At 49.6% G+C, this 17893-nt stretch overlaps 1 long non-coding RNA gene across 13 annotated transcripts in view; it reads right to left on the reverse strand.

Moving 5' to 3' along the window:
* The window catches only part of LOC109259752 (uncharacterized), a 71398-nt gene extending 55412 nt beyond the window's left edge, over nt 1–15986 (reverse strand). For 7 of the 13 annotated variants that reach the window (XR_008418656.1, XR_008418659.1, XR_008418657.1 and 4 more), the window contains exons 1-3: nt 10781–15986; nt 10365–10382; nt 114–6339 (exon numbers count right to left, since the gene is read on the reverse strand). This is a non-coding gene — a long non-coding RNA (uncharacterized LOC109259752). Of the gene's footprint in view, nt 1–113; nt 6340–10364 lie in introns of all 13 variants that reach the window. The other 6 variants (XR_008418651.1, XR_008418649.1, XR_008418655.1 and 3 more) reach the window with 6 other exon arrangements.
* Between the last annotated feature and the right edge of the window lie 1907 nt (nt 15987–17893).

Below are 17893 nucleotides of genomic sequence, written 5' to 3' on the forward strand. Positions count from 1 at the left end.
CCTTCTCTGGGGGCCCCCATGCTGTTTCCACCATACAAAAAAATTGGCACGGTCTCCCGTTCTTTGTTGCTTTTTGCAGATTGTCCCATTCTCTGTAACTGCGCAGCGTTCACCTGAACACTGATTCTTTCGCAACAGCGTTCCTCAGAGGTCGGTGCACTCAGGGCTATTGTTCTCAGGATACCAGCTCTCATGGATGAGGGGCAGTGGCCCCCTTCTGGGCGCGTCGTTGCAGCTCAGCTCTCCCGCCTGGGCGCTCTGTGATTGCACTGCCCACACGATGCTGCGTGACCATCCTCCCTTCAGCAGTAAGTGAGCGTGGGAGGGGACTATTCTGCTTCTTTGGGCAGCAAGAGTAACTTCCTGATTGAAATAGATCCTCTGCTGGACAGAAATGCAAATGTCTCAACCCTTCCTGAGTAGTATCATTAATCATCCCCCAGCTTCCATATCCCAGCGGTGTCCAGGTTTAACCTCATTTCTCAGCCAAGAGCCAATGGGTTCCGCAACTGGTGAGGAGTCCCATCAGTCAGAAGGGCAGGGAGGGGTGGGTGTCTCAAAAGACCTCTGGGGCCTTCGTAACTGCGTGAGCAGTGATCAGCTGGCCGTGGTCCAAAGGGGCTGAGCAGAGGAAGCAGGCTGGGTAAGTGGGTAGTACTGTGGAGGAGCAGTTTGGAGACACCACCTCCAGAAGCTTTTCTGAGTCTGGCCCCATAAAGAGGAGGGAGGGAGAGGGGAAGGAGACCCTACACAGCAGCGACAGCAGCAATAGTGGCAGTGGTGGCTGGTCCTTCCCGTCCAAGGGGCCAGGATATTCTAGACCTACTGAGCCTGCCCAGGGAAGATTCTGAGATTTGGTCAGCCTCCAGTGTAAGCACCCACTGTGGTTACCTCTTCTTCCAAGCACAGCCACACAATCTGGTTGGGAGATGGGACGTTGACACAATGTAAGAGCTGAGGACTCAGGGGAGGTGTACCTGGAGGGGCTGCAGGGACGAAGTAAGCCATAAAAGAAATGACACACCTTGACTGGCCATGAGGAGGGCAAACACATTCCAGACAGAAAAAAACAAAAACAAAACCAAAAAACACCACTCATTCATTCATTCATTCATTCATTCAGTTAAGCGTTTATTAGTCTGCTACTATGGTCAGGCACTGTCCTAGGTCGTAGGGGTACAAAGATTTACACAATGTGACCTCTCTCCTGAGCAGCACTGGGTCTAGGGGGAGGCAAGGAAAGCACCGAGAGTGCACAAAGGACGTGCTCACCCTCAGGGGGCCAGCCCTGCTCTGGCACAACTCTGAGAGTGAGTGCCTCCTTACACGTTGCTCCCTTGGCACACCACTTGCTCACCCCAGTCCTAGCCTTGCTTCTGAGGGGCTCATAGTCTATGATGAGCAAAGGCCTGAAGGTGGGAAACCATGACCCCCTTCGGGGGGTATTAAAGCCCCCTGGATCCGGCCCCACCTACCATTTGAGGACCATCTCTTGCCCTTTTTCCCTTAAGCCTTTGCCCAACCAAACCATGTTTATTCTTCTGGAAATGGTGGGTACCTTCACACCTCCATCCCTCACCCAGAACTCCCTCCACCTCCCCAACCCCTCCAGCTGGCAAAGTCCCGTTCACCCATCAAGACTCAGCTCAAGCAGCACCTGTTCCCGGGTTCACTCTTACCTGAACTGTCACTGGCAATCCTAACGCCCACGCCAAGGACAAAGATCGACTTGGTTGTTCCCGATACGGCGAGGGAGGAAGTGGGGAGGAAGATATCATTAAATATGTATCTGGAAGCTTCCTATTTTAAATCATTGCTCTTCTTATCAGGCATCCTGCCGTGTAGAAGGAATGTCTTATCATCAGGTAAATGTAGCAACATTTTTTACTTACAAAATCTAAAATCATTTCCCCCCCAAATATCAGACCCTCTATATTTGACTGGTCTGGAGCAAAACCCTGGCCGTCTGAGTTCCAGAGCTGCTAATCGCTCTCCTACAGAAGATGAGAGGTTCCCTCTGTGAACTCCAAGGCCGCCGGCACATTCTGCCTTGGCACAAGCATCCTGTGTTAGTCTCTGAGCCTCTCCTCCCACCAGGGCAGCCGGTTTCCCCAGGGCAGAGGGAGTCCCTGTTCATTTCTAGATCTCTGGGACATAGCACAGGGCCTGGCACATGGTCAGACTGGTGACTAAGCTGACCAGATGTGCTGGAGGTCAGGGGAAGCATCAAGGAAAGCACTGGCTCAGATGGAGCATGAAATACAAGGTAACCTGGGGCGCCTGGGTGGCTCAGTCGGTTCAGCGTCTGACTTCAGCTCAGGTCATGATCTCACAGCTTGGGAGTTCAAGCCCCGCGTCAGGCTCTGTGCTGACAGCTCAGAGCCTGGAGCCTGCTTTCGATTCTGTGTCTCCCTCTCTCTCTGTCCCTCTCCCGCTCATGCTCTGTCTCTTTCTCTCTCTCTCAAACATACATAAATATTTTAAAAGAAAATTTTTTAAAGAAAGAAGAGATAACCGAGGCATGGGCAGGTGCCACTCAAGGCAGTGAGGGCTAGAGGCCATGTGTGAGTCAGCCAGAGCAGGGGCGGCGGTGGGGAGAAAAGGATGACAAACGCCTAAAACAGCTCCCCTCATTCAGAGCAGAGGCAGAAGGGGCCATGAGGCCAGGACACATCCATGAGGCTGGATCCAGATACAAGCCCTGTGCTCAGATGAGAACCTCCTCACAGCATGCCAACAGATGCCTGATGGAGGAGAGAAATTGCAGAGAAGTTACAACCCCTTGTTGTGACTTCTCCCACGGAACTAAAAACAGCACATCGATCCCACGCTCTCTATCCAGATGGATTATTCTACAGCCTCTCCACCCGAGGGGTACCGAGGACGGAGCGGACACCAGCCTGGGAGGGGATTCTTGGGGAAGGACAAACCTCGAGGTGCAGAGGATGAGTGGCACCCCTGGAGGCAGATCACACGGCGTGCTTCCTGGACCACCTCCCCACGACACCCCGATCCCAGGGGAAGCCACAGAAGGGCCAGGGGATGGGGGCCCTTCTGCCACTTTATCTTGATGGAGAAGGTCAGGCATGGGTAGGTTAGGGTACATCAGTGCCAGCTGAAAAGCCAACACCTTTTCCACAGGTGGCCCACCCGAGAAAAGACCTCTGAGCCCTGAGAAAGCAACCAGAGAGGCTGGAGAAGCCTGGGAGAAGTCACAGTAAAGCACTTTGTCAAGATGATGCTATATTATTCCAGACACAAAAGGTGACATCAGAATTCTGGATGCAGTTATCCCTTGTGTCCCGGATGGCCGAACCCCAAAACAGCTGCACATGGTCCCTTTCTAGGCCCACTGACTCTCCTATCGCTGAGGCCAGCCTTGTGAGGACACAGAGAAGTCCTTGCCCCTCCCTCACCTGTCTCCTCCTTCTCACCTCCTCCCTGGGCCATGGTGCCCAGCACCGTCAGGCAGAGTGGTTACCTTGGGCTCAGACGCCTTAGGCCCAGCCTTGGCAGTGACCAAGGCGATGGGTTGCAAGCTCTGGGAGGAGCAGCCGCATCCAACATACGCTTGGAAGGATGTGGCAGTGATGGGCAGGGACGTACTCCCCTCCCTGCTTGGGGCTGGTGCACCTGTCCTCCCAGAGCAGACGGCTTTTGGGGCAGGGCAGCACAGGGTCCCCCAGGAACCCCTGGAAGGCTCCTGTTTACAAGTCCCAGCTCAGCCAACTGTGGCTTCCCATTTCCTGTTGCACCAAATGGAAGCTCCTTAGCCTCCCGGCCACAGGCCTCCCTGCCTGCCCTGTCGCTCTTCATGGTTATCAGGAAGTCACTCTCCTTACAGCCTGACTGGCTGTGCCTATTGTATGCCACACAGGGTCCTAGCCTCCAACATAAACAGCATGCCTGCTCTCACACCGAGAGCATTTCCCTAAACCAACAGATAGCAGTAAGAACTCTACCTGCAGAGAACCAGAGCTCAGGAGTGGGGAGAGGCATGGGTTCTGGGAGGCAGAGGCAGAGACAGACAGGGCCGGTGACATTTGAGTGTCGCCTCGGAGCTGGATCTCATCACAGCTCAATCATTCCCACCTCAGGGCCTTCCCGCGACCATTCCCCAAGCCTGGAATGCCCTCTGTCTTCCAGCTGGGTTCCTGCCTCTCACTTTGTTAAGCATACCACACAGAAGGCTGTGGAAGGCACAGAAGTGGGTCTAATACCGAGATGAAATAAAAATACTGTAATAGCTTCTGTTTATTAGCACGAGGTGGGTGCCAGGAATGACGATAAACATTTGTGCGCATTATCTCCTCTAATTCTTACAACACTCTCTCTCGCAAGGCAGGTATTATGGTCCCTATTCTATAAATGGAGACACTCAGTCTCAGAGGGGTTAAATAACTCGCTCAAAGTCACGCAGCTACCAATGGAGTTCTGTTTCCCTCCAAAGCCTGCATTTACAACTGCCCTCTGCTGCCTCCCCAAACGGATGAGCTCAAAATCCACTCCTCCAGAGGGCCCTCAGGGTGCCCTCAACATCACATCTTCAACTTAAATCATAGATCAGGCCATCTATATCTTACCTGGGGAAACCCACCTGTCAGAAGGAGAGAGCTGGTACAGAAAAGAATAATGGACAGCAGGTGCCCTCCTTCCAACCCCAAGAGGCAGCTCAGGTCACAGATAGAGGCTGGCTGGCTAGAGTCAAAAAATCAGATCCTAGGGGCGCCTGGGTGGCTCAGGTAGTTAAGCATCTGACTTTGGCTCAGGTCATGATCTCACAGTTTGTGAGATCAAACCCTGCGTCAGGCTCTGCACTGACAGGATGGAGCCTCCTTGGGATTCTCTGTCTCTGTCTCTCTCTCTCAAAGTAAATAAACTTTAAAAAAAAATCAGGTCACCTGTTAAATAAGTAAATAAATAAAATAAAGCTTCCTGACTGATTTGACTATGCAGCCATGGTTGAAAACCACTGGGCTCCGAGGTCCTTCCCAGTTCTGTGTTTCTTCAGGGGTTACTCCCAGCTGGCCTGTTTTTGTAAATAAAATTTTATTATGGAACACAGCCATGGGGGTGCCTGGCTGGCTCAGTTGGTGGAGCATGAGACTATTGATCTCAGAGTTGTGAGTTTGAGCCCCACATTGAGTGTAGATATGGCTTAAAAATAAAATATTTAATAATAATAAATAAAAAAATAACACAGCCACACACATGTTGTCTGTGGCTGCTTTCAAGCTATGTGGGCAGAGATGAGTGGCTACTGTAGAGACCTTTGGGCCCTCAAGATTAAAATATTTACTATCTGGCCCTTGACAGCTTCTAGTGCTGACAGTTCTTACTTCTCAGCCGGGAGAGGAGGGAGCAGGAAGGCCCAGGACCTGCTTTCCATGACAACCATGTCTTTTTCACTGTTGTTTCCTCAGTGCCTAGAACAGTGTCTGGCACACAGTGGACTCACAAAGTAGCCACTGGGTGAATGAATGAATGGGTGAGTGGGTGGATGGATGGGTAGATGGGTGAATGGACTGGGTAGATGGTTGGATGGGGTGGGTGGGATGATTAGATGGTTGGATGGGTGGGTGGGTAGATGGATGGGTGGATGGGTGGGTGGATAGATGGATGGGTGAGTGGGTGAATGGATGGGTGGGGATTTGGGTAGATGGGTGGGTGGGTGTATGGTTGGGTCGGTGGATGGATGGATGGGTGGTTGAATGAGTGGGTGGGTGAGTGGATGGATGGATGGATGGATGGATGGATGGATGGATGGATGGATAGATGAGTGGATGGATGGATGGATGGATGGATGGATGGATGAATGGATGAGTAGATGGATGGATGGATGGATGAGTAGATGGATGGATGGATGGATGGATGGATGGATGGATGGATGGATGAGTAGATGGATGGATGAGTGGATGGATGGATGGATGGATGGATGGATAGATGGATGAGTAGATGAATGGATGGATGGATGGATGGATGGATGAATGGATGGGTGGGGTTTGTGTGGATGGGTGGATGGATGGGTGGATGGGTGGGTGGGTGAGTGGATGGATAGATGGATGGATGGGTGGGTGGATGGGTGAATGTGTGGATGGGAGGGTGGGTGGGTGGGTGACAGGGGAGATAAATGAAATCAAACCAACCTTACCTAGAACATCACACCTGCAGAACCATCATAGTCATTCCTCCACCACAGATCAACTCGAAGCACAGCACAGGAAGCTGAGTTAAAGCGAGACTGCCTCACTCCCCTGGTGAGGCCCTGAACAAAGAAAAGTGCTTCAGCCTCCAGGCTCTCCTGCAGCCCCCAGCATCTCTCATCTCCAGAAAGCCTTTCTGCAAAAGCACGAAAACTGAGTAATTCTCTCAGTAAGGCAATTTCCCTTAGCCCCTTTGATATCTTTGGAACTGTACTGCAGGGTTTTTCTTCACTGACTGTGCTTCTTGAGTCCCAGCTCAGTGGGCATAAGATTTGGAGAGGAGGCTGTGCCCAAGGGTTGTCCTTTCCCTCAGCAGGATTAATTGATAATGGGGGAAGGGGACAGACCAAGTTTTTTCCATCCCCACTGGGGACAGTGAGAAGCATGTGGCCAGGCAAAAATATAAAGGGCTCCTTTATGATCACCACCATATATATATGATATATATGTACATATATATATATATATATGAGCTCATATATATATATATATATATATATATGAGCTATACACACACACACACATATATACACATACACATAAGCTTTTCTATTTAAAAAAACTCACTCTGAAAAAATATCTGCTTGGTCCCCATATAGCTCATATATATATATATATATATATATATATATATATATATATGAGTAAAAGTATCTGTTTGGTCCCCATATAGCTCATATATATATATGAGCTATACACACACACACACACACATATGTATACACATACACATAAGCTTTTCTATTTAAAAGAACTCACTCTGAAAAAGTATCTGTTTGGTCCCCATATAGCTCATATATATATATGAGCTACACACACACACACACACACACACACACACACACACACACACATATATACACATACATATAAGCTTTTCTATTTAAAAGAACTCACTCTGAAAAAGTATCTGTTTGGTCCCCAAATAGCTATGCCCCTTAAGATCAGCAGTTAAAAATGGATGTTCTAGAGTTAGCCTGTCCAGTTGTTTAGCTCCCCTACTTTCTGGCCCAGCTGTGTGACCTCGGGCTTTCTGAGCCTCAGTTTCCTCACCTGTAAAGGATGCTAATTGTACAGCTGGGACTAAGAGCTCAATAAATTATAGCTTCCATAACTGTCAAACTATGGCGGGCACAGAGATGCACTGCCTAGACCTCCTTGGAGTAAGGACTCACTGCCCAGCTGTGGGGGGCTGGGAAGAGAGAATGGAGGCTCAGCCCCCAGCCCCCAGACTTCCACTCCTTCTGGTTCTCTCAGCTACAGAGGGCCACTTCGCCCCAGGGCAGCCTTTACCAGGTGACTGAGCAAGAGTGGGGCATAAAGTTTCCATCCGCCATCTTGCCGGGGTACTAGGCACGCTGACAGGCACTACTTGCTCCACACCTGCCCTGGAGTTGGCTGGCTGAGCCTTTCTCGGGCCTCACAGTTCCACGTCTCCCTCTGGCCAGTTCTGCTTTTCCTCCCTTCCCTTCACATCTGTCGATCCCCAGTAAACTGTCTCAGCCTCCACTTCAAGGGAACCCAGCCTATGGAACATCTTTCATTATTTTGGACCAATGCAACCAGTGCGATAAGCCCTGGGTCCAGACTTGGCCACTGTTTCCAGTTTCCCTGAGTCACTCCAGGAGGCCCAGGATGTCTGCAGACCACAGTGCCGGAGCAGTGGGGATTGCAGCAATGCCAATGCTTGGTCAGAGCTCAGGATGCACGTGGCTTGCCCCCGTAATGGCCGTCCTATGCCAGATTTACCAGCTGCTCCCTAGGGTTCAATGGAAACATCCCTCCCTCCTTTCATCCCTCCCTTCCTTCTTTCCCTCATTTCTTCCTTGGCCAGACATTATGCCAATGTGGGTTCTTCGGCATTATTAGGACAGGGAGCTTACAGTCTAATATGAAAACAACTCAATTCAGAAGGATTAGCATTCAGATAAAGAATGTCATTGATCACAAAGGGGCACCCAGAGGATCAGGAGAGGCTTTCTGGAGGAGGAGATGTCTTTGCTGAGTCCTAAAGGACAGGTAGGAGTTGGGCAGCCAAAGTGGGTGGGGGGAGATGTTCTAGGGAAAGGAGAAGCTCATATCAGCCTGGACCAGTGATCCATGCACTTGCTGGAATGCTGGGGGTGGTTGCCAGTTTCCTTGAAAGCAAATTTGCTTCCTAAGGACTTAAGTTCAGGGTCAGCACATGAGCCTATAGACATGGCCCCCTTGCAGTTAGCAACCCATCTGCTTCCCAAAGATGATTATTGCATTGCCCTTTGAGCTGGTCTTCTTCAGCTCATAACCCAACTCCTTCCCTCTTTGCCGGCAGGTCCCACGCGCCAGCCTGTCATCACTCTCACGCTCCAGCCTTCCCCCCTCCCACATGCTCACCTCTGCAAATGCACAGCAGAACAGTCCTTAATGCCCCTTCCAGGCCAGAGGCAGGTGACAGGGTTCAGGACATGCTACTCCGAAATATGGCATCCTGGCATAGTAAATGTTTTGAGCTGATGGAGTTTGAGAAAGTCAGAGAAAACAGTGTAAGCAGGAAGTTCTCTCTGAACTTCGCCCTGCTTCTCCCCATTAGACCCTCACATGACAGGTGTTTTCCTCGTACTCAAAGGAAAGGAGCATCTTATCCTCCAAGAAGGAGGAAGATTGAGAGGAAACTGAACAAACAGACCTTGCTAAGTTTCACCCCGTTTACTACACTTGCTCATAGTCTTTCACTGTCCTACACGCTGTCCACTCTTCATCAAACCTAGCGCGAAAACACTCGGGCTGAACGTTCCTTCATTACCTCATTTCCTTATGGGCTCCAGCGCCAGGTAAAACTTGGGTTAAGTTAATTTGTGTGGTTTTCGGTTATTATGTCAGCTTCGTTGGCAGACCCAGTCAGGGCCCCTAAGAAGGCCAAGGAAGACTTTTTCCTTCCCTCCATGAGGGGGTCCTTCCCTCTGGCGGGGGGCTGGAGGCAGGGGCCCGGTGTTGCAGCCACTCATGTGGTGCCTCTGAAAGCCTTCACTTTGGCTCATGCACTGAGAGCTGAGCTTCCCAGCTCTGCTCCAGGCTTGCAGGGGGGGGGGGCTTGTTCTCCCACAAAGTTGGCCACGCAGCAAATTGCTATAAACACAATATTATTTTCCCCCACAGAACCCATGATAAAACCTAAGATTATTTCCAAGGGTGCCAGAGAAAACCTTAACAAGGTTTTTTAATGGTCACTCATGGTGGTGCCCTGGCAGTTTTGTGGGAAACAGGAGATATATGACCACCACCTAGAGATTCACCTCTCCCCTCCTGAATCCAGAATCATTTCTGTTTTCTTTCCTTTTTAAAAGCAGCTTTAGTGAGATATAATTTACATACCATACAACCCACCCGTTTGAACCATATAATTCAGTGGCTTTTAGTATATTCACAGACTTGTGTACCCATTACCATGATGGATTTTTTGAACATTGATTACCCCTAAAAGAAACACTGCACCTCTTTGCTGTCAACCCCCCCAAACTCTCCAACCCCATCGGCCTTAAGCTACTACTAATATACGTTCTACCTTCATAGATTTGGTTCTTCTGGACTTTTCATGTAACCTTCCCCTTTGTGGGCCATTGTCTACATCATCAACCATCCTCATCACTATTATCTGTAGAACCCTTTACAGATGATGAAGTCCTTTCATATAGAGTAAAACCTTGGTTTGCGAGCATAATTCGTTGTAATCCAAAGTGAGCATGTTTGTAACTCAAAGCACTTGTGTATCAAAGCAAATTTCCCCATAAGAAATAATGGAGACTCTGGGGCACCTGGGTGGCTCAGTCAGTTAGGCGTCAGACTCCGGCTCAGGTCATAATCTCGCGGTTCATCAGTCGGAGCCCCACGTCAGGCTCTGTGCGGACAGCTTGGAGCCTGGAGCCTGCTTCGGATTCTGTGTCCCTCTCTTTCTGCCCCTCCCCCACACACTCTCTCTCTCTCTCTCTCTCTCTCTCTCTCTCTCTCTCTCCCTCTCTCAAAAATAAACATTAAAAACTTTTTTTAAAAAGAAATAATGGAAATTCAGATGATTCGTTCCACAACCCAAAAATATTCATATAAAGATGATTGCGGTACTGTAATATAATACAAAATAATAAAGAAAATACAAAATATAAAGAAAATAAATTAACCCGCACTTACCTTTGACAACCTTTGTAGCTAGTGTGAGGGAGACAAGAAAGAGGAGGGTTATTGTGTAGGATGACTTTCACTATCACAAAGGAAATCACTGCTATCTACTGGCTCAATGGAATCTTTTTCTTTTTGCGCAACTTTCATGAGAAGCCTATCCAATGACTCTTGCTTTTGCCTCCTTTTGCGGTTTTTGCGGAAATGTGACATTGCATTGTCGTTAAACAGATTCATCGCCCGCACTGCTATAGCCTTATCTGGGTGGTGCTTTTCTACAAAATTTTGCACCGTTTCCCACATTTTACACATCTCCCTAATCTCATTGGAAGTGAGGGATTCCTCCCGCCTTTTTCTCCTCCTCCTCTGCAGACAAGATACAGACGTAGAGTTCTTATAAAATCTTGCAATTTCGGCCACTTGCATACCTCGTTCGTACTTCTCGATGATTTCCTTCTTAACTTCCACCATAATCATCTCCTTCTTCTTACCACCTTCCTTTTCAGCCTTTTTCTGCATGGGCACCATTGTTGGGGTACAGTATTGATAAACTCTTGTCCTATACTGTATTTCATGTAACTGGCAATCAGGCAGCAGAGGAAAGGGTCTCTATCTGCAGGCAGCCTGACCTAGAATGAAGCAAAGCATTCCTAAGCTGACTCTTGGATGGAAAAGCAAAGGACTGTCCATAGGTGCTTGAAAGTGACAAAAAAATACACCAGTGCCAGTGGTAGAAACCTTCCAACGTTCTGAAAAATCACTGACTTCTGCCAAACACGGTGGTCTGAGACCAAGCATCCGACCGTGGGAGACAATCACCCACAATCCCGCAGGGAGAGAGAAAAAGAGAGAGAGAGACAGAAGAACCATTGGCTCAGTTTGATCATGTGACATTCGGCATCACGTACGACTCATATTGCAAGACATCGCTCGTTTATCAAGTTAAAACTTGTTAGAAATGTTCGCGCGTCTTGCGGAACACTCGCAGAATGAGTTACCCACAGTCCAAGGTTTTGCTGTATATTATGGTGAGAGGTTGGTTGTCAAAAATAAAAATAAAAAACTGGCCCAATTCTCCCTCACTCCCTTTGTTACGCAACTCGGTGGTGGCCTCCCAGTGTGAGTGTGGTGTCTCGTCCTACCCTTCCCCTCGATTCTGGCCTCCGCCACCCTGCTTGCTTCGACCAATGGGATGCCAGCCAACAGGCAGGAAGCAGAGGTGGCCACAAACGCTGTGTGCTTCTGCTTCCGCTCCTGCTCCTGACAACATACCCAGTCTGCCCCGCGGAGAAAGAAGTCCACGGCCCAGCTGCTCCGTCACCCGCCGCCAGCCCTGTGGAGTAGCCAGCCTACATCGCAGAGAACCAAATTTATGCGCTAAGGAAATGTCTATTACGATATGCTACTGAGGTTTGCGGTTGTTACTAGAGCATTATTGTGGCCATAAATAACAATGATCTCATTTGCTTTTTTTTTTTTTTTTTTTACCACAATCCTGTGAGGTTGGTAGAACGGGAAAAATCTACAATTCAGAGATGACAACAGGGCCGAGGGTGGAAACGAGTGCGTATTGAACACCTACTCTGAGCCAAGTCCTGGGCTTGGAATTTTCCCATGTATTAATGTCTTGCTGGTACTCACAGCAACCCTGTGGGGCTGCCGTGTTATAAGGAGGAATACTGTGGCTGCAGGTAATGGTGTACTTGCTAATGTCCTATGGGATAAAGATCCATCATTACCTCAGATAAGAAGTCTGGAGGTATAAGCAATCCAGGGTTGATGGAGCAGCTCAGTAAAGTCGTCTAGGATCCAGTCCTCTTTCTGTTTGCCTGCTCCACCATCCTTGGTATGTTAGCCTTTCTATCTCAGGCTTAGCACCTGATGGTTGCAAGATGGCTGCCACAGCTCCAAGCATCACATCCCCACCCAACCTCATCCACAGCAGGAAGATGACAGCAGGACTTCCTGGCATATGAGGAAGAAAAGTCCTTCCTGGAAGTCCAGTAGCCTTCCTCTTATACCTCAGTGGTTAAAATTGTATGTCCGCCCTTAAACCAAGTGATAACAAAAAAAATGACATGACCACGCTTAGATTAGACCAAGTGTAGTTTATCCACTGAGTTTGCTAGACGGGCCCTTCTTCCCTGAGCATGTTTCATCTAAACAAACTCTAAGGAGAAAGGAGACATTAGCTTTTAGATGAACAACAAGCAATGACATCCACAGTTGTTCTTATTCCCACTTTACAGATAATGAAACCGAGGCTTGGGTATTCAAATAAGCTGCCGAGGTCATCCAGCTAAGAATTGGTAGAGCTAAGATTCAAGTCCAGCTCTGCCTGGCTGCAAACTACATTGTAAATCTACAACATTGTAAAGGGTCCTTGATCAAATTTATGCAACTAAGCAGTGCCAGAGCAGGGCTAGGACCTGAGTCTCCTGGGTGGGAGCTTTAGCCTCACTGGCTGCCTGTTTCTCCCCAGCCTGGACATTCCCTTCACACACGCAATCCTGTCACACTGCTCCCTTCCCCCCTTTCTTTTGAGTATTTCCAGTGGCTCTGGAGTAGCCATGGTTCCACGATTTATGGCGCATCACAGGGGGTGCTCCCACCCCATAATATATTCCAGCCTGAGACCCGGTCACGGCTTCAGGGTCCATAAAATGATTTAGAGACCTACCTTTCTCACCATAAATCCAAAAGCCTGTGCATCGCATTATTGGAACAAGGATATATGTACCTGAACCTGGTAATAGATAGCCCCCATCTACCCACCCCAATCCCCTGACTACTTCTCCCCAAGAGAAATGGCCTCAGCTCCAACAATTCAGCAAATTTTACCGTCTCACTGCCTCCTTTCTGGCTCTCCAAGAAGCATTCCAGGGATGTCCCTTTTCTGTTCAGAGGTTCCAGTATGCCAGCTGGTTATGCCCACTGGTTGCTCCATACCAACTCCAGGTCAACTTGATATCCAAAAAAAGACCCTCACAGGGGGTGGGGGGGGGGGGTGGGGGGCTCACACTTGATCTCTGCTCCCACCCTTCACTGGGTCTGGGAGTTTGCTGGCATTTCCCACAGACCTATCACAGAGACGACGAAATGGGTTCCTACTCCTTCACAGACAGCCTTTTCTGTGTGGAACACACACACACACACACACACACACACACACACCCTGAAAGTCTCTTGGTATCCATTCAAACCTCCTCCCACCCCAGCCAGCCCTGTCCGCTTGGCCCAGAGACACCCTCCTAGACAGGTCAGTGACTGGAACAGTGGCCAACCTGCCTTGCTTGCCACCCCCCAGCTCCATCCTGGAAGAAACACATATTCTTAAGCACTGAGTTTCAGAAACTTGAGGAAAAGCTCAAGGCTGATGTCACACATGGGCTGGGACTTGAAAAAGATGTAGAGGCCAAAGAACCACAGAATCTAGACCATACAACCAGAGCAAGAAAATCTTCAAGATCATCTAGGCCAGTGATTGTTAGCAGCAGAATATCTGTCTTCCAAATGAGTTGTTTACACCGAATCTCAAGATATAAAGTAAATGTAAGAGGGGGGCCTGGGTGGCTCAGTCAGTTAAGCATCCGACTTCGGCTCAGGTCATGATCACATGGTTTGTGAGTTCAAGCCTCACGTCGGGCTCTGTGCTGACAGCTCAGAGCCTGGAGCCTGCTTCGGATTCTGGGTCTCCTTCTCTCTCTGCCCCTCCCCTGTTTGCACTCTGTCTTTCTCTCTCTCTCTCATAAATAAATAAACATAAAAAAAATGTTTTTTTAATTAAATGTAAGTGAAGCCACTCTAATTAAGCAGAGGTGGTAAACTTGGAGTATACCTTGACCCTCAGCAGAATCCTTGGCCCTGTGGCACACAGTTTGAAAACCATTGCTTTGGTCTAGTTTTTAATTTTACCAATGGGGAAATTGAGGCCCAAATAAAGGAAATGATGTGTCATGCAAAATGTCCAGCCAAGCTGGAGCTGAGATGTCAGAAAATGTTCACCAAATCCACAGGCCAAGGGATACGCAAGGTCTCCATGCTAGAGCCTGGGGAGGAGGGAGCAGGCGAGGGGAGGGGAGGGGGGTCTGGTGGGAGCTGGGAGGACTATGCAAGTGGCTGGTTACCTTGGGCAGAGCTTCAGTAGACCGTTCTGGGGCTTGGATGAGAGGCCCTCCACCCCAGAGGGGAGGCCAGGCTTTTGTTCGTGTTCCCCCCACACCAGGCCTTGGGGAAGGATTCCCAGGGCAATCCTTCACCACACTCAACTCCTGTCAGGCATTTAACACGCTGAATAAAATATCAATCACTCACCGAGAACAGCTTCAAAGTGGAAAGTTGATTGAAGCTGGTCCAAGGCTACACTGTGGCCACAATTCTTGCGATGCGGTGGATCCCAGCGAAAGGCCCATCTCGTTTCCAGAGTCAGAACAGGGGACACTCACGCTCCAGATGGGGCTGGACAGAGGGGCCAAGGGTCTAGGAACTGAGGAAGCAGAGCCAACATTTCCCTCCCTCCCCCGCCCATCCCACCGCCCAGTCTAACAAGATCTGGGGGAAGGGAAGTTTGAAGCAAGATTGAGGTGAAGGGTGCTATCGTTTTATGCAAATGAGGAAGGAAAGTAGGGAGCTCCTAGGACAAAATGCAGAAAGTAATACCTTAAAGCGGTGGTTCTCACGGGGTTTCCCAGAAGATCGCGTTAGCACCAGCTAGGCATTTACTAGAAATACAAATTCCAGAGCCCCATCCCAGACCCAATGGAACAGAAACTCTGGGGACGGGGCTCAGCCCTCTTTGTTTTCCGTGCCCTCCGGGGCCCTGGCGTGCACCTGTCCCTGATGGCTTCAGCAGCACTTGGGCTGAGGAGACAGGAGTGTGAACGAGGTATTGGCGATTAGATCCTAAAGGGGACAGCTCGGGGGTGACCCCGCCAGGACTGCTGTCAGAGAGGAAAAAGAAGCGTGTTTCCAAAATAACAAATGTTGGCCAGGATGTGGAGAAATTGGAACCCTTGCGCTTTGCTGGTGGGAATGGAAAATGGTGCAGCCTCTGTGGAAAACAGTTTGGCAACTGCTCAAAAAGCTGAACGCAGAGGTACCGTTTGATCTAGCAATTCCGGTCCTGGGTCTGCGCACCAAGGAAGTGAGGCGGACCACAGGTGGGCGAGAGCTAGGGTCCTCACAGTGCTGCAGTGACACATCTCCATCAACATGGAGCCCCGACCGCATCTCCTGCACCTCCCGGGGCCTGAACCAGAGCCCTGGAGGGGCCTGCCCCCCCCCCCTCCACCTCAGCTGCTTGACCTGAAGGGAAACCAGGAGGCCTGGGAACTGAAGAAAATGAGTGCCTGGAGAAGAATGGCCAGGATGTGAATCCTGGGGGGGCATGTGGACACAGCCAGCCTATCACCGGCCTGACCCTTACCCTGAGGACACCCACCCAGGATCATGTGGACAACATGCTAACCCGGGCCTCCTGACTAGGTTCATCTGGCACCAATAGGGTGCCCAGGGGCCTTTTCTATGGTCTAGAAAAGCAAGCTCCTTTCTTTTAGGGGCTTTAGTTTCCTCCTCCGTAAAATGAGGAATTGAACTAGGGGTCTCCAAGGTCCCTCCTGGCTCTGACCTAGGATGTGTAGGACAGGGTAAGGGGGGTAAGGGTACGAAGGTTTGAGTGAGAACAGGGACAGGGCAGGAATGAACTGGGACTGAAGGTAGCAGGAGCCCCACAGTGAGGAGGGTGAGGTCTCCTCCATTAGCATGATCAAATGATCCGGTGAGTTAGTCCACAAGCACCGGGTGGAGCCTGGCACATAGGAAGCTCTCGGTCATCACTAGCAACCATTGTTACCATGGTGTCAGCACCCCGATATATAAGCAGTCTGCTCGCTTCATCCCTGGTACCCGCACATGTTTAAATTACTGTATTATCTCTCACGGTTCGTGAGATCGAGCCCCGAGTCGGGCTCTGTGCTGACAGTGTGGAACCTGCCTGGGATTCTTTCTCTCTCTCTTTTCCCCTCCTCTCCCCCACCCCCACTCACACACAAGCTTTCTCTCTCTCTCTCTCTCTCTCTCTCTCTCAAAGTAAATAAATAAACTTTAAAAAATAAACTAAATCATTGAATCCCGAATTGCTGAGTCACTGAATCCACATACTGTGGACCATCAACAGTGACTCTCTTCCTAGCACAGAAGCATTGCTGAGTCAGCACAAAGTGCCCTCCGGGGCCACGCCTCTAGCCAGGCTGCTCTCGCTGCTTCTAGATCTTTCCAAAAGCCAAATCCCACTTGGACGTCCAATCTATGGATGTGTTGTGTGAACATGATTTCATCGGACCCTCAACAATTCTGTGAATAATTATCATTGTATTTTAAAAAGGAAACTGAGGTTCTCAGAGGTCGTACAGCCTGGATTCACACCCCTGTGTATTTGACCCTCTGGCCCATGCCACTCATCTTCTGGGTGCCCTTCCAGCTTCTAGACTGAGCTAACCTTTTCTTCCTCGGTGCCATCCAGACCTTTCTTTTACCTTTCCTTATAGCACATACTACCTTATATTGTCATTTTTTTTTAAATATCTTATTTCGGGGTGCCTGGGTGGCTCAGTCAGTTGAGCATCAGACTTCGGCTCAGGTCATGATCTCACGGTTCATGAGTTCAAGCCCCACATCGGGTTTTGCACTGATAGCACAGAGCCTGCTTCAGATTCTGTCTCTGTCTCTCTCTCTGCCCCTCTCAACTAGTGCACACCTGCTCTCTCTCTCTCTTTCTCTCAAAATTAAATAAACATTTAAAAAATATTTTTTAAGATTTTATTGTTTTTAATGTTTATCTATTTTTGAAGGAAAGAAAGACAGAGTGTGAGTGGGGGAGGGGCAGAGATAGAGGGAGACACAGATTCCGAAACAGGCTCCAGGCTCCGAGCTGTCAGCACGGAGCCCAATGCGGGGCTTGAACTCACAAACTGTGAGATCATGACCTGAGCTGAAGTCGGTCACCTAACCGCCTGAGCCACCCAGGCACCCCGAGATTTTATTTTTAAGTAATCACTACACTCAACGTGGGGCTCAAACTCAACCCTGAGATCAAAAGTTGCATGCTCTACTGACTGAGCCAGCCAGGCACCCCTCGTATTGTCATTTCTCTGGGCACCTCATCCCCTGGACCGGGGAGTCCCACATGGGCACATGAGAACCATGTCTAATCTTCCTCATGTCCCCACCACCCAGCACAGTGCCAGGCTCACCTCAGGTGCCAGATGGGGGTCTTTGAATGGGTCTGTCCATAGAAAACTCTGGCTACTTGTCAGGGAGCACGACTTCCACATGGGCAGACCTCATCAAGGAAAATGCATTCTGCGGTTCAAGGTTCCATGTTCCTTTGGGTAACTAGCTCACTCTACAGTTGGGAGTGGCCTGCATTCCCCACTCTCCCAGTGATCCCGCTGGAATCACATGCTGCCTCACCTTCCCCCAACCCCAGCTACTCTAGAGTGAAGGTTTCTGTCCTGGGTCCTGACATCGGATGAAAACTCAGG

Source organism: Panthera pardus, unplaced genomic scaffold (genome assembly GCF_024362965.1).
Source record: "Panthera pardus isolate Hobbes unplaced genomic scaffold, ASM2436296v1 HiC_scaffold_3, whole genome shotgun sequence".
Classification (NCBI taxonomy): Eukaryota; Metazoa; Chordata; class Mammalia; order Carnivora; family Felidae; genus Panthera; species Panthera pardus.